Here is a 17999-nt window from a genome sequence, read left to right as displayed (position 1 = left end):
GACAACTCTGTTATTAAAACATCTCTCCAGAATCTGTTTCCCTATTTGCACTTCAACTTCCCTGTCACTATTGGGCGGCCTATAGATTACACCCAGCAAAGTTTTTGACCCTTTGCTGTTCCTAACTTCCAGTAGGACTAGGGGGCACAGCCTCAAGATAAAAGGGGGGCGGTTTAGAACGGAGTTGAGGAGGAACTTCTTCACTCAAAGGGTGGTGAATCTCTGGAATTCTCTGCCCGTTGAAGTGGTGGAGGCTGCCTCGCTAAATATTTTTAAGACGCGGGTTGATGGGTTTTTGATAAGAGAGGGGATTAAGGGTTATGGGGAGAAAGCGGGAAAGTGGAACTGAGCCACGACAGATCAGCCATGATCTTATTGAATGGCAGGGCAGGCTCGAAGGGCTGGATGGCCTACTCCTGCTCCTATTTCTTATGTTCTTATGTTATGTTCTTAATAGGGACAGAGTAAAAAGTCTGACAACACCAGGTTTACTGTTTACTGTTTTTACTGTGTTTACCCCAGTCCAAAGCCGGCACATCCACATCAATAGGGACAGAGGCAGAACTCCTGTTGGAGAGAAAGTTATCCTAATTTTCCAATTCTTCTGCACTGGTCATCCACTTGAGGCCTCCAGTGGATCCTATAGTTAATTGATAAGTGGATTGTTGTTTTATTTCATCCTTCATCCTTCTATGTGGAGGAAAATGTGGGTGGTCTGATTAGTAAGGTTGCGGGTGACACAAAGATTGGTGCAGTTGCTGATAGTGCCAAGGATTGTCAGAGGATACAACTGGATATAGATAGATTGGAGATTTGGACACGGAACTAGCAGATGGAGTTTAATCCAGATAAATGCGAGGCGATGCATTTAGGTGTGAATTATAATGTAATTGGCAGAACCCCTTCAGAACATTAATAGGCAGAGGCACCTGGGCGTATAGGTCCACAGATCCTGAAAAGTGGCAACGCAGGTGGCCAAGGTGATTAAGAAAGGATATGACATTCTTGCCTTCACCAACCGGGGCACTGAGTACAAGAGTTGGGGAATCATGTTGCAGCAATATTAAAATCTTGGCCACATTAGGAGTATTGCGTGCAATTCTGGCCACCACACTACCAAAAGGACGTGGAAGCTTTGGAGAGAGTGCAAAGAAGATTCACCAGATGTTGCCTGGTCTCAAGAGTGTTGGCTATGAGGAGAGGTTGAATAAACTAGGATTGTTTTCACTGGAAGGAAGGAGGCTGAGGGGAGACCTGTTAGAGGTCTACAAAATTATGAGAGTTACAGACAGAATGGATACTCAGGGGCTTTTTTCTAGGAAGGAAATGTCAATTACAAGGGACACAGGTTCAAGGTGAGAGGGAGAAAGTTTAAGGGAGATGTGCGGGGGAAGTTTTTCACGCAGAGAGTGGTGGGTGCCTGGAACGCGCTACCAGAGGAGGTGTTGGAAGCAGACATGTTAGTAACATTTAAGAGGCATCTGGATGGGTACATGAATAGGGAAGGAATGGAGGGATGTGGACCGAGTAAGGGCAGAAAGGATTTTTTAGTTTAGATGGGGCATCAGGATCAGTATGAGCTTGGGGGGTGGGGTAGGGGGCGAAGGGCCTGTTCCTGTGCTGTACTTTTCTTTGTTCTTTACTCAGTAAACCTTGGTTTTCTTTGCCAATTCAGTGTCTTTGCTTAACGGTTACATCTCTGTCAAAGGCAGGTTAAAGAGTTAATTTGAGATCCAGTGTAGGCTGCACCACAGCTTAATTAAATTAAGTGGAAAGTTATCTGACACCCTTTTTTATACTTACAATGCTGATCAGACGAGGATTTGATCTAAAAACACCTCTGAGAGTACAGCACTTACTTGGCACCTCATTAGAGTGTCAGTCTAGGTTATGTGTTACATGTTCACACTGGGACTTAAAGTCATAATCTGCTGACTCTGAGTGTTAGCGAAACCAAGGGAGATTTGGAGGGCCAAGTCAGTAAAGTGTGCCTGAAACACTCCCATGAAATGTCTCACTTTGTTGAAGGTAGTATACTTGCCTGTTGTCCTTTCATTAGAGTAATATAGCGAAATATGAAAAAGATTGCAAAATGTGATCGAGAAGTGTATCAAACATTGACCAGGCCACACTTAGGGAGTACAGCAGGCAGTTCTGGTCACCATATTACAAATATAATACCAGGGAAGCCTGTTGGAGGTTATTTACAGAAATGTGTGGGTACGTTTTTAAGGAAAGAATTGAAAAGCTGCGTCTCTTCTCTTTTTTTTTAATTTGTCTGTATGATGTAGGTGTCACTGCCCATCCCTAATTGCCCCCTGAGAAGGTGGTGGTGGTGAACTGCCTTCTTGAAGCGCCGCATTCCATGTGGTGTAGGTACACCCAAAGTGCTGTTAGGGAAGGAGTTCCAGGATTTTGACAGTGAAGGAACGGCCAATGTGTTTCCAAGTCAGGATGTTACATGACTCGGGGGCGGGGGGGGAACGTGCAGGTGGTGTATCTGCTGCCCTTGTCCTTCTTGGTGGCACAAATCCTGGGTTTGGAAAGTGCTGCCTAAGGAGCCTTGATGACTTGTTTAGTGTTTCTTGTAGATGGTGTACACAGCCGACACTGCTTTATCCTGGATGGTGTCTAGCCTCTTGAGTGCTGTTGGACCTGCAACAATCCAGGCCAGTGGAGAGTATTCCATCGCACTCCTAACCTGGGCCTTGTAAATGGTGATGATGTGGAGATGTCAGCGTTGGACTGGCGTAAACGCAGTAAGAAGTCTGACAATACCAGTTTTAAGTCCAACTGATTAATTTGATAGTAAACTCACAAGCTTTCGAGGTTCCCCTCTTCGTCAGGTGAATGGAGAGTTCTGGCCTCAGACAGTACATATAACAGCACAGACAGTTTACAGATTACTGATTAGAATGTGAATCTTTACACCTAGCCTGCTATTCAAGTCTTAAAGTGGCTAACAATGTGAGTGGAAGGAGCACTGAGCGCAGTTATAGACATGCGTATTGTCTTCTTGTAGATGGTGGACAGGCTTTGGGGAGTCAGAAGTTGAGTTACTCACTACAGAGTTCCTACTCTTTGGTTTGTTCTTGAAGCCACAGTATTTATATGGCTGATCCAGTTCAACTCAATGTAACTCAGCCTTGAATATCCTCTCAGCATCTACCTTGTCAACCAACCTTGGAATCTTATATGTTTCAATAAGACCACCTTTCATTCTTCTGAATTCATAATAAGAACATAAGGACATAAGAAATAGGAGCAGGAGTAGGCCATCTAGCCCTTCGAGCCTGCCCCGCCATTCAATAAGATCGTGGCTGATCTGTCGTGGCCTCAGTTCCACTTTCCCGCCCTCTCCCCATAACCCTTAATCCCCTCGCTTATCAAAAACCCATCAACCCGCGTCTTAAAAATATTTAGCGAGGTAGCCTCCACCACTTCAACGGGCAGAGAATTCCAGAGATTCACCACCCTTTGAGTGAAGAAGTTCCTCCTCAATTCCGTTCTAAACCGCCCCCCCTTTATCTTGAGGCTGTGCCCCCTAGTCCTACTATCCTTTCTGAGCGGGAAGAGTCTCTCCACCTCTATCCTATCCATCCCATTCATCAACTTATACGTCTCAATGAGATCTCCCCTCATTCTTCTAAACTCTAACGAGCACAAGCCTAGTTTATTCAGCTTCTCCTCATAGCTCAACCCCCTCAACTCCGGCATCAGCCTAGTAAACCTCCTCTGCACTCCCTCCAAGGCCAAAATATCCTTGCGTAAGTATGGCGCCCAAAACTGCACACAGTACTCCAGCTGCGGCCTCACCAATGCCCTATACAGCCGCAGCAAGACCTCCCTACTTTTATATTCAATCCCCCTCGCTGTGAACATTGGCCCAACCTACTGAACTTTTCCTCATAAGACTATCCCTTCGTCCCAACCTGACTTGGGACTATGTCACTGTTCCTTCACTGTCGCTGGGTCAAAGTCTTGGAACTCTTCCTTAACAGCATGATGGGTGTACCTACACCACATGGAATGCAGCGATTCAAGAAGGCAGCTCACCACCACCTTCTCAAGGTTAACTATGGATGGGTGATAAATGTTGGTATAACCAACGAAAACCACATCCCATGAAAGATTTACAAGCCAAACGCTCCGACAGTCTCCCTCAATGTAGGCTCCAGTGTAACACCGCCAGTGTCTACTGGTCTCGCTGGCGCTGCCCCATGGTGAGTTGCCAGCTTCTGATTAATTGTTGGTTCTCAGAGGCAGGATTTCCACCTGACTCGGGGCTTGATTGCCTGGTTGGCGAACACTGTCCAGCTAAGAGGCTGATTGCTTTACTCGGCCTCTGGGAAGGAGGTGGAGGGTTTCTCAAGCAGTGTGTGGGATGCCCATCACCATCATCAAACCACACATGGTTCTCAGGATGAATGAATTCGGAAAAGATCCTCATCCTGTCAGTTATCAATAATAAATACATGTGAAGGTGGAGCAGCACGGTAGCACTGCAGCCTCATAGCACCAGGGATTTACAGTATCAAAGCAGATTATTCAACATGTTGGTGTTTGCAATGGAAAAGATACAACAAAGATTTATAAAGATCAGAACTGAGGTGCTGCAATTCTTTGGAAAGTCTGAATAGCTCTTTTCCCTGGGAAACAGAAACTCTTTCGCTCCAAACGACCTTCATCCCACCTTATTGACACCTTGTCAACATATCTTCCTACTCCCGTCCCACTGCTGCCCTTCCACAGCCTTCCCTTTGCTATTTATGGAATGTTCCTGGGAGAGAACAGCTTCTGCATTAGCCTGAATAGCAGCATTTCATTCACCGAGTCGTAGAGCTTTACAGCATGGAAACAGGCCCTTCGGCCCAACTTGTCCATGCCGCCCAGTTTTTTGCAGCAGTAGTTCATTGCCTGGCAAATTTTGAGGGAGACTAGAGATGAGGAGGAATTTCTTTCCTCAGAGAGTCATTAAGCCATTGGAATTCTCTTCCAGCTGTAGAGGTTGAATATACTCAAGTTAAGTTTAAGTTTAAAGTTTATTTATTAGTGTCACAAGTGGGCTTACATTAACACTGCAATGAAGTTACTGTGAAAATCCCCTTGTTGCCACACTCCGGCGCTTGTTCATGCACATTGAGGGTGAATTTAGCATGGCCAATGCACCTAACTAGCACATCTTTCGGACTGTGGAAGGAAAGCAGAACACCCAGAGAAAACCCATGCAGACATGGGGAGAACGTGCAGACTCCGCACAGACAGTGACCCAAGCGAGGAATCAAACCCATGTCCCAGTTAGACAGATTTTTGATTAACAATGGAATTAAGGTTTATGGGGAACAGGAAGAAGATGGAGTTAAGGCCATAATCAGATCAGCTATGATCTTATTGAAGGGCACAGCAGGCTGGAGAAGGCCGGATGTCTCCTGCTCCTATTTCTTATGATCTTATTTTCTTATCTGATGTGATGAGAAGCTTTAGACGTCAAGCTTTCAAATCCTGTACCACACATTTAAGACTCAGTGTTCAGATGCAGCAGAAACAAAGCCAGAGGAGAATTTCTCATTCTTCACGCAGTCACAAGATTGCAAGCAAATAATGATTTAGAATACACAGAATCCTACAGTGCAAAAGGAGGCCAATCGGCCCATCAAGTCTGTACAACCCCACCCAGGCCCTATCCCCATAACCCCATGCATTCACACTAGCTCATCACCCTGACACCAAAGCGCAATTTAACACGGCCAATCCACATAAACAGCACATCTTTGGACTATAGGAGGAAGCCAGAGCAACCGGAGGAAACCCACGCAGGCACGGGGAGAACATGCAAACTCCACACAGACAGTAACCCAATCCAGGAATTGAACCTGGGTCCCTGGTGCTGTGAGGCAGCAGGTAGAAGAAGAACTTGCATTTTCATAGCTCCAGTCACAAGCTCGGGATGTGTAAAAGTATTTCACAACGGACTAAGTTCTTCTGACGTGTAATCATTATGGTAATGTGGGGAAACATTCCAGTCAATAAATGCCAGGCAAATTCCCACAAAGAGTAATGAGATACCTCACCGGATTAGTTTGTGCCAAAACTTTCTACATCGCTGGTTAGGTGCCAATTGGTGCATAGTGTCTACACTTTAGAAAGACTGCCATGACCTTTGAGAGCTTCAGAGGAGATTTTCTAGAATTCTATGAGGGTTGGGGATGTAGTGGTGTAGTGGTACTGTCACTGAGTTAGTAATGCATAGGCCCCGGGCAAGATCTGGGACCTGGGTTCAAATCCCACCACAGCAGAAGGTGATACTTGAAACAAAAATCTGGAATGAAAAGTCTAATGTTGACTATGAAACCATTGTTGCTTGTTGTAGAAACCCAATGTCCTTTAGGGAAGGAAATCTGCCATCCTTACCTGGTCTGGCCTACATGTGACTCCAGAGCCACAGCAATGTGATAGATCCTCAAATACCCTCTAAAATGGAGGGCTGTTATGGGTGGGCCTAGCCAACGATGTCCACATCCCATAAATGAATGAAAAAAAGTGGGGTGTGGCGTATGTGAAGAGATTAGTAGAGCTGACAGCTCAGTTCAAGGGATAAGGAGAGGTCTGATGGGGTGTTCAAAATCAGGAAGGGTTTTGATGGAGTGAATGAGAAGAAAATGTTCCCAGTAGCAGAAGCATTAAGAACCAGATTGAAGGTAATTCGTAAAAGAACCAGAATTGGGACAAAAACAATTCTTTCACGTGTTGAGGTGCTATGATCTAGTTAGTATCAGATTTGATTTATTATTGTCACGTGTATTAGTATACAGTGAAAAGTATTGTTTCTTGCATGCTATACAGACAAAGCATACTGTTCATACAGAAGGAAAGGAGGCAGTGCAGAATGTAAGTGTTACAGTCATAGCTAGGGTGTAGAGAGAGGTCAGCTTAGTGAGAGGTAAGTCCATCATAGTCTGATGGCGTCAGGGAAGAAGCTGGTCTTGAGTCGGTTGGTACGTGACCTCAGACTCTTGTATTTTTTTCCCAATGGAAGAAGGTGGAAGGGAGTATGTCAGGGGTACTTAATTATGCTGGCTGCTTTTCCGAGGCAGCAGGAAGTGTAGACAGAGTCAATGGAAGAGAGGTTGGTATGTGTGATGAATTGAGCTACATTCATGAACCTTTTGTAGTTTCTTGCGGTCTTGGGCACAGCAGGAGCCACACCAAGCTGTGATACAACCAGAAAGAATGCTTTCTATGGTGCATCTGTAAAAGTTGGTGAGAGTCGTAGCTGACATGTCAAATTTCCTTAGCCTTCTGAGAAAGTAAAGGCGTTGGTGGGCTTAATAATGAAGTTTGGAAGAATATTAGAGAAATCCTTTAAGGGGAGAAATTGTGGGACCATGGCCAAAGAGAAGGGTGGGGGATGGGGAGAGTGAGGAGGAATTTAACTAACACACAGTGAGAGTATGAATGGCCTCCTGTTTTTTCATTCATTCTTGGGTGTTGCTGTATGGGCCAGCACTTACTTCCCATCCCTACTTGCTCTTGAGATAACGGTGGTGAGCCACCTTCTTAAACTGCTGCAGTTCCTGTGGTATAGGTACACCCAGTGTGCTGTTAGGGAGGGAGTTCCATCAGTGTGACCCAGCAACAGTGAAGGGGCAGAGACATAGTCAGGGTGGTGTTTTTATTTATTTTATGGAATATGAACGTCGTTGGCTGGCCAGCATTTACTGCTCATCTCTAGTTGCCCTGGGAGGGCAGTTGAGAGTCAGCCCCCTTGCTTTGGCTCTGGAGTCACAGACCAGGTAAGGACGCCAGATTTCCTTCCTTAAAGGACGTTAGTGAACCAGGTGGGTTTTTCTGACACTTGACAATGGTTTTATTGTCATCAGTAGATTATTAATTCCAGGTTATTTTCTATTGAATTCAAATTTCATCTGCTACCATAATGGGATTTGAACCTGGGTCCCCAGAACATTTTTGGATTAGTGGTCTAGAGATAATACCACTAGGCCCTCGCTTCATCATTAGACTTTTAATTCCAGATTTTTTATTGAATTCAAATTTTACCATTTGCTATGATGGGATTTGAACCTGGGTCCTCATATCTTGCCCTGGGTCTCTGGATTACCAGTCTAGTGACCAGTCAGGCACACATATGTTGGATACCAATGAAACATTTTGATAGCTTTTGCTGGATGCAGCAAATCATTTGTCACAGCATATCATCCCAGTTTTATTTGAAAAAAATACCTCTATTCGTATTCCTTGCCTCATAGTTTTCCTTCTGGAAACCCTGGATGAGATCTGGGCACTGTGCAGGGATTAAGAAGCAAAGCAGACATTTCCCTCCAGTACCCCTTCAATCAACAGTGACACGGAGAAGTAGGGCTCACTGGGGTTGGCCAAACTGCTTTCAGAATATTGCAGTGACTGAGCTGAATCTATATGTATTCGCAGACATCCTCAACCTCTCTTTACAACAATCTGAGGTCCCTATCTGCTCCAAGGAGATGACCATTATCCCAGTACCAAAGAAAAGCAGCGTGCCTTAATGACTACCATCCAGTGGCTCTGACATCCATTATTATGAACTGCTTCGAAAGGTTAGTCATGGCACAAATCAATTGTGGTCTCCCAGATTGCCTGGATTCACTGCAGTTCACCTACTGCCACAACAGGTCCGCAGCAGACGACATCTCCCTGGCCTTGCACTCAACCCTGGAACACCTAGATAACAAAGGCACCTATGTCAGACTCCTATTTATTGACTACAGCTCGGCCTTCAACACCATTATTCCTACGAAGCTCATTTCCAAACTCTGTAGCCTGGGGCTTGAGTCCTCCCTCTGCAACTAGATCCTGAATTGCCTAACCCACAGACCAAAATCAGTAAGGATTGGCAACAACACCTCTTCCACGATCATCCTCAACACGAGTTCCCCACAAGGCTGTGTTCTCAGCCCCTTGTTATACTCCTTATAACCTATGACTGCGTGGTCAAATTCCCCTCTAATTCAATTTTCAAGTTTGCTGATGACACCAACATAATGGGTTGGATCTCAATCAATGATGAAACAGAGTACAGGAATGAGATAGAGAATCTGGTGAACTGGTGTAATGACAATAATCTCTCCCTCAAAGTCAACAAAACGAAGGAGATTGTCATCAACTTCAGGAAGCGTAGTGGAGAATATGCCCCTGAGTACATCAATGGGGACGAAGTGGAAATGATCGAGAGCTTCAAGTTTTTAAGTGTCCAGATCACCAACATGGTCCCCCCCATGCAGACACTATGTTTAAGAAAGCCCACCAATGCCTCTACTTTCTCAGAAGACTAAGGAAATTTGGCATGTCAGCTGCGCCCCCCCCACCAATTTTTACAGATGCACCATAGAAAGCATTCCTTCTGATTGTATCACAGCTTGGAATGGCTCCTGCTCTGTCCAAGACCACAAGAAACTACAGAGGTTCGTCAATGTAGCCTAATCCATCACGCAAATCAGCCTCCCTTCCATTGACTCTGTCTATACTTCCCGCTGCCTCGACAAAGCAGCCAGCATAATTAAGGACCCCATGCACTCTGGACATTCTCTCTTCCACCTTCTTCCATCGGAAAAAAGATACGAAAGTCTGAGGTCACGTACTAACCGACTCAAGAACAGCTTCTTCCCTGCTGCATCAGATTTTTGAATGGACCTCTCTTGCATTAAGTTGATCTTTCTCTACAGCCTAGCTATGACTGTAACACTACATTCTGCACCCACTCGTTTTCTTCTCTATGAATGGTATGATTTGTCTGTATAGCACACAAGAAACTATACTTTTCACTGTATACTAATACATGTGACATTAATAAATCAAATCAAATCAAATCAATTCGAACAGTTTGTTGATGGGCTACTTGTCGTTAAATCTATCGGTGGCCAGGTTCAGTTTTTTCTCAAGCTATTCTGAACATGAGCACAATTCGATCATGTACAATAGTCATTAGGGAGAGATCCTGCTACAAGTGACTGCCATGATCACAGTTGTGAAGTTTCCCTTCCTTCAAGTGTTAACTTTTGAATGCTAATTAATGCAAAGTAACGATTACTAATGTGTGAAATATTGTTAGACCACTACCATCAGGCTCTATTTCCAGCGCCCGTACCAGTTATTTAGCTCCAATGTCAGGTCAAGGCAATTAGCGCCCTTTGACACAGCCTCCTACTCATCTTCACCCATGTGGGCTGGGATACAGGAGCTAGACTCGGCTCCCCAGGAGTCTGACTCTGGCTAGCAACACGTCCTCAATCATTGCCCCACCGCTAGCAGCCCTGCCTTCAGCCATCTACTGCATCCTGCAGTTCCCTGTCATAGATCATAGAACCCTACAGTGCAGAAAGAGGCCCTTTGGCCCATCGAGCCTGCACCAATCACCCAGGCTCTAACCCCATATCCCTACATATTTTACCCGCTAATCCCTCTAACCTACACATCCCAGGATACCAAGGGGCAATTTTAGCATGGCCAATCAACCTAACCCGCACATCTTTGGGTTGTGGGAGGAAACCGCAGCACCCGGAGGAAACTCACGCAGACACGAGGAGAATGTGCAAACTCCATACAGACAGTGACCCGAGCTGGGAATTGAACCCAGGTCCCTGGAGCTGTGAAGCAGCAGTGCTAACCACTGTGCTACCGTGTCGTACCATGTCCTCAGCCTCCACACTGCTCTCTGCCCCTACAGTGCTTGCCATACGCTCCCCCTCCTCCCACCTCTTCAACCAAGAATTTGTTAACCCTGCTCTCCCTTCATCTAAGTACCTCCACCCAGCCTCAGACTGTCTGATCGGAACCCTTCTTCAAATAATGGTGGTAAAGTCATTGCAGCACAGAGGAGGCTGTTCGGCCCATTGAGTCCATGCTGGCTCTCTGTAAAGTATACCATTCAGTCCCATTCCCCAGCTATCTCTCTCTCTCTGTAGCCCTGCTAGCTTATTTGCCCCAGTGCTGATCCAATAATCTTTTGAAATCATTGATTGTTTCCATTTCCACCAACCTCGGGGGCAATGAGCTCCAGGTTGTTGGTACTTGCTGTGTAAAACAGTTCTTCCTCACAACCTCCCTGCGCACCACCCCACACCATGCATCTCATAGAATCATAGAATTCCTACAGTGCAGAAAGTGGCCATTCGGCCCATTGGCTCTGCACCGACACCCAAGCCCTATCCCCACATATTTGCCCTGCTAATCCCTCTAGCTTTAGAAAGATTCAGCATAATTGTCCTGCTTTTGGCACGTTATGAAGCTTAAGATTATATGTGCTTTGCTGATTACTTTCTCAATGTATGGACTCATTTTAATTATTCCATTAATTCTGTGTTGTAAGGTTAGAAAGATGAGTATGTTTGCAGATGACACATAGATTGGCCGGGTGGCTAACAGTGAGACTGAGTGTCTTGGGTTGCAAGAAGATATAGATGGAATGGTGAAGTGGGCAGATAGGTGGCAGATGGAGTTTAACCCTGAAAAGTGTGAGGTGATACACTTTGGAAGGAGTAATTTGACAAAGAAGTATTCAATGAGTGGTAGGACACTAGTAAGTTCTGTGGAACAAAGGGATCTTGGCGCGTTGATCCATAGATCTCTGAAGACAGAAGGACATGTTCATGTGGTGAAAAAGGCATATAGTACACTTGTCTTCATCAATCGAGGCATGGATTACAAAAGCAGGGAAGTCTTGCTGGAGATGTAAAGAACTTTGATAAGGCCACATCTGGAGAACTGTGTGCAGTTCTGGTCTCCACGTTATTGGAAAGATGTGATTGCATTGGAGGGGGGCGCAGAGGAGATTCACCATGGTGCGCCTCTCACTGCCTTGGCAAAGCATAATTAAGGGCAGCACACATGCCAGACATTCTCTCTTCCACCTTCTTCCTTTGGGAAAAAGATACAAAAGTCTGAGGTCAGGTACCGGCTGACTCAAGAGCAGCTTCTTCCCTGCTGCTATCAATTTTTGAATGGACCTCCCTTGCATTAAGTTAATCTTTCTCTACACCCTTGCTATGACTGTAACGCTACATTCTGCGCTCTCCTTTCCTTTCCTATGAATGGTATGCTTTGCCTGTATAGTGCACAAGAAACAATACTTTTCACTCTGTGTTAATACGTGACAACAATAAATCAAGTCAAAGAGCTTGGGTTATTTTCGTTGGGGCAGAGAAGACTGAGGGAGCAACTTGATTGAGGTATTCAATGTTATGAGGGATATGGACAGGGTGAATATGGAGCAGCTGTTCCCCTTAGTTGAAGGTCACTCATGAGAGGACATAGGTTCAAGGTGAGGGGCAGGAGATTTAGGTAGAATGTGAGGAAAATCTTTTTAACCCAGAGTGGGAGGGGGTGGTGGCTAAGAGTCTGAAATGTGCTGCCTGGGAGGGTGGTGGGGACAGGTTGCCTCAAATCCTTTAAAAAGCACCTGGATGAGCACTTGGCACATCATAACATTCAGGGCTTTGGGCCAAGTGCTGGCAGATAGGATTAGGTGGCAATTCAGTTGCTTTTTGCATGTCTGTGCAGACTCGATGGGCCAAAGGGCCATTTCTGCGCTGTATGATTCTATAAATCTATTCTATTGCCTCCCCCTGTCCCTTTTACCAAAATCTATTACCTCGCAGGCAGGAATTCTTGTGATGCAGTGCATAGGATCCCTACCACTGGGTTCATTGATCAGTCCTTCATCTTCCAGTACTTTGTCGTAGAGTACTTCGCCGGAGTTGAGAAGCCGCGACATCTTCTCCAGAGCCTTCAACATGTCATCGATGAAGACGAATGTCTCGCCAAGGCCATCCCCACATCCCCGTTTCTTGCCTTCAAACAACCTCAAACGGACCATTGTCCACAGCAAACTACCCAGCCTTCAGGGCCACGACATCACACAACCCTGCCACAGCAACCTCTGCAAGACGTGCTGGATCGCCGACATGGATGCCATCATCTCATGTGAGAACACCGTCCACCAGGTACACGGCGCATACTCTTGCAACTCGACCAACGTTGTCTACCTGATACGCTGCAGGAAAGGATGTCCTGAGACTTGATACACTGGGGAGACCATGCAGATGCTACAACAACAGATGAATGAACACCGCTTGACAATCACCAGGCAGGATTGTTCCCTTCCAGTCGGGCAACACTTCAGCAGTCACGGGCATTCAGCCTCTGATCTTCAGGTAAGCGTTCTCCAAGGCGGCCTTCATGACACAGGACAACGCAGAATTGCTGAGCAGAAACTGATAGCCAAGTTCCACACACATGAGGACGGCCTCAACTGGGATCTTGGGTTCATGTCACACTATCTGTAACCCCCACGACTTGCCTGGGCTTGCAAAATCTCAGTAACTGTCCTGGCTGGAGACAATACACGTCTCTTTAACCTGCGCTTAACCCTCTCTCCACTCACATTGTCTGTACCTTTAAGACCTGATTACCTGTAAAGATTCACATTCCAATTATCTTGTAAATTGAGGTTGTGTCTATATATGCCCTGTTTGTGAACAGAACTCCCATTCACCTAATGAAGGAGCAGCGCTCTGAAAACTTATGGCTTGTGCTATTAAACGAACCTGTGGGACTTTAACCTGGTGTTGTGAGACTTCTTACTGTGTCCACCCCAGTCCAACGCCGGCATCTCCACATCTTCGAATCCAACACCAGGACTTGTTGGTCATGGAATGAATGTTCCTCAGCTCATTCAACAGGCTGATAATCAGCTCAGAAATCCTTACACACTCTTCCCCAAGGGGAAAATGTGAGTGTGTGTGTGTGCTTAATCACCTCATATTCCTCTGCGTTACATTCTAGCTGCTACTTGTCTGCCCATTCTGCTCAGGGCTACTGATGCTCTGTTGCAATCGTCCTCCAAGTTTGGTACTGTCAATAAATCTTTAAATTTTACTCTATTTCAAAATCCAAGCCATTAATATCTATCAAAAAAAAAGTTGTTCTTGCATTGACCCTTGGGAAACAACACTGTGTACCATCCTCCACTGGAAAATCACCCTTCTCCATGACCCCTACTTTACCATCCTTTAGCCATTGTCTTAAAATTAAGTTATCCACGAGCCTCAATTTTATTAACCAGCCTTTTACATGCTAGTTCATCACACACTTCTTTAAAATAGACACATATATATAGGTAGGCAATGGCCTAGTGGTATTATCGCTAGACTATTAATCCAGAAACTCAGCTCGTGTTCTGGGGACCCAGGTTCGAATCCCGTCACAGCAGATGGTAGAGTTTGGATTCAGTTAAAAAAAAATCTGGAATTAAGAATCTACTGACAACTATGAAACCATTGTGGATTGCTGGGGAAAAACCCATTTGGTTCACTAATGTCCTTTAGGGAAGGAAATCTGCCATCCTTACCTGGTCTGGCCTACATGTGACTCCAGGACCACAGTAATGTGGTTGACTTTGAACTGCACTCGGGATGCTGGCCAGCCTGTGATGCCCGTGTCCCACGAGTGAAAGGCAGACAGACAATATCCATTCATCAGCTTTCTCTGTTAATTCATCAAAAAATTCAATTAGATTACTCAAGCTTTTTATAAATCTGTGCTGGCTTTCCATAATTAACTCAAAGCTGTTCTTCCCCCTGCAATCCCGACCCCTGACCCCCTACCACAATGATTACCGGGCTGCATTTTGAGGGGAGGGAGTGAGGTGGGCCTGACTGTTTGCTGCCACTAAACCTCCCCCCCCCACCCCCCCCCCAAACCGACTCCTGAACTCTGATCCCCAAAGGCAAGTCAGCCAGAAGCAGATACTTCGGGGGAAAAAAAAAACACCCACCCTGGAGTCACAAAGCACTAAAGCGATGGAGAGTGCAACTCCCACCCCTCCGTGGGAGGAGGTCCCACCCTCGGGTGCCCCCGGCCAATCTGATTGGTCCCGGCAGCGGCAGAGCTCAGCAGTGGCCACTGGCCGGATCGAAGGAAGTGGGAGGTGACATCTTGCCCCGTCGCCCCCCCTCCCAACCCGAATGAGGTGCCCCCCCCCCCCACTTCTGTCCCATTTTGTCCTCATGCCATAAAAACTTGCCTGTGCAGTCCCTGCCCACACCAGCCATATTGCGGAATGGGCAGCAGGTTGGTAGGCTTGGCAACAAGCCGAATGGGTTTCTGATTATTCATTTACATGGGGCGGGAGGGTTGCCAGTTTTGGTGTCCAGCCACTGAGCACATCATGGGGGACTTCTCAGAGTCGGGCAGGATGGTGGTGGGCTCGCCACTTACCCTTTTAATAGCTCGACCCCCCCCCCCCCCCCCCCCAACCCCCCCCCCCCCCCCCCCCCCCGCCCCTCAGCCCCTACCGACAATAAGCCTGGTGGCTCCTGATGGGAGCCAACCCATTGATTCTAATGCCTTGCCCATCACTGATCTGTCCACGCTAGGGACTTCCTGGCACCCTTTTTTGAATAAGGCTGCTATGTTTATCACTGCAAATCTCTAGCATATCTAGGGAAAATGGGACAATTATGGCAAGCGCTTCTGCTATTGCTACACCCAGTTCCGTTAGCAATCTGTGACACGAGCCATCTGGTCCAGGTGACTTATCCAACCTCAGCAAGGCCAGCTTTCCCAATCCATTCTCCCTTTCAATTTTCACTCCATCCATTACCTCATTCATTTCTGCTTTTACTGATATTTTGCCACATTCCTCTTGCTGAGTAAATGTGGATACAAAGTGCTCATGAAATATTCCAGTCTTGCCCTGCGCTTAAAGGTAAGGGGCGATGGTGGCATAGTGGTAACACAAAGGGGCGGTACAGTGGCACAGCACCAGGGAACCCGGGTTCGATACCAACCTTGGGTGATTGTGTGGAGTTTGCATGTTCTCCCTGTGTCCGCGTGGGTCTCCTCTGGGTACTCTGGTTTCCTCCCACAATCCAAAGATGTGCAAGTTAAGTGGATTGGCCATGCTAAATTGCCCCTCAGTGTCCCAAGCTGTGTAGATTGAGGGGTTACCCTTAGTGTCCCAGGGTATGTAGGCTATTGGTGATAGAGCCTGTATGATTTGCTCTGTTGGAAAATCGATGCAGACTTGATGGGCTGAATGGCCTCCTTCTGCAATGATTCAATGACCACTGGACTAGCAATCCAGTGACCTTGGCCCATGCACTGGGACATGGATTCAAATTGCATCTAGTGGAATTTAAATTCAATTAATTAATAAATCTGGAATTGAAAGCTGGGCTCACTGATGGTGAAACTATCATCGATTGTTGAAGAAACTCATCTGATTTAATTTTCTTTAGGAGACCCACAGCAATGTGCTTGTCTCTTAACTGAATGGCCCAGTGAGCTGCTTAGTTCTGGGTCAATTAAGGCCACAAAAGTTGGCCTTGCCAGTGATGCCCACATCCCATGAAGGAATAAAGAGAACAAATTGCCCTAATTAGACCCATTCTGTCTCTTAATATCTGCTCACTGGTTATCCATCGTAAGGATTTTTATTATTCACCAGCCTGAGACCTCCATCCAACAGCATGGTGGCACAGTGCTTAGCATCGCTGCCTCACATCGCCAGGGATCCCGGTTCGACTCCTGCCTCGGGTGACTGGCTGTGTGGAGTTTGCACATTCTCCCCGTGTCTGTGTGGGTTTTCTCCGAATGCTCCAGTTTTCGCCAGAGATGGAGTCATAGAGGCTTACAGCATGGAAACAGGCCCAACTTGTCCATGCTGCCTTTTTTTTTTAAAGCCCCTAAGCTAGTCCCCTAAGCTAGATGTGGATTGGCCACGCTAAATTGCCCATTAGTGTCAGGGGGACTAGCTAGGGTAAATACCTGGGGTTACAGGCACAGAATCTGGATGGGATTATTGTCGTTGGGCCAAATGACCTCTTTTTGCACCGTAGTGTTTCTATGATTCCGTACCATATGACAGGCAGCACGTTTGACCAAAATAGCTTCCTAAATTACGGGCTGCGGGCCCAGAATAGAATTGTCATCCCTGAGCTTTACCCATTGAGCCTAATTCGTTGCTGTACAAGCTATGGAAACTGCTGGGGATTCTCAGCAGGTCAGCCAGCATCTGTGCAGAGAAACTGAGTTCACTGTTTCAAGTTTACTGCCCTTTCAGTGGAACGGTGGTGTTTCTGGGGTAATACAACTGTCCAGCACAGAGGAGACCATTTGGCCCTTTCTGCTGTCTGACACCATTGAATTGCGTGTACCCCTTGGGCTCATGGGGAGATTGACAAATGGACTCTGGGGGCTGTCACTCCAAGCAAAATAATTGTCCTTAAAATCGCCCTCCTCCTTCCCCTGATATGAGCAGTAGCCCTTTAAATCATGTACCCACTCTCCTCCTACCACCCCTCCTCTCCCCCCAGCAACCAACTCTGAGACTGGTTGTTCTCACTATGGGCAGCACGGGGACACAATGTTAACACTACTGCCTCACAGTGCCAGGCACCCAGGTTCGATTCCAGAACATAAAACCATAGGACGTATGAGGAAAATTAGGCCACTTGACCATCGAATCTGTGTGCAGTTTTGGGCGCCGCACCTGCGCAAGGATATTTTGGCCCTGGAAGGAGTGCAGAGGAGGTTTACTAGGCTGATACCGGAGTTGAGGGGATTGAACTATGAGGAGAGGCTGAATAAACTAGGCTTGTACTCGTTAGAGTTTAGAAGAATGAGGGGAGATCTCATTGAGACGTATAAGATGATGAATGGGATGGATAGGATAGAGGTGGAGAGACTCTTCCCGCTCAAAAAAGACAGTAGGACTAGGGGGCACAGCCTCAAGATAAAGGGGAGGCGGTTTAGAACGGAGTTGAGGAGGAACTTCTTCACTCAAAGGGTGGTGAATCTCTGGAATTCTCTGCCCGTTGAAGTGGTGGAGGCTGCCTCGCTAAATATTTTTAAGAAGCGGGTTGATGGGTTCTTGATAAGAGAGGGGATTAAGGGTTATGGGGAGAGGGCGGGAAAGTGGAACTGAGCCACAACAGATCAGCCAT

This window comes from Carcharhinus amblyrhynchos, chromosome 10, assembly GCF_965287045.1.
Source record: "Carcharhinus amblyrhynchos chromosome 10, sCarAmb.v2.hapA, whole genome shotgun sequence".
NCBI classification, from domain to species: Eukaryota; Metazoa; Chordata; class Chondrichthyes; order Carcharhiniformes; family Carcharhinidae; genus Carcharhinus; species Carcharhinus amblyrhynchos.
Note: the sequence above shows the minus strand (reverse complement) of the source record.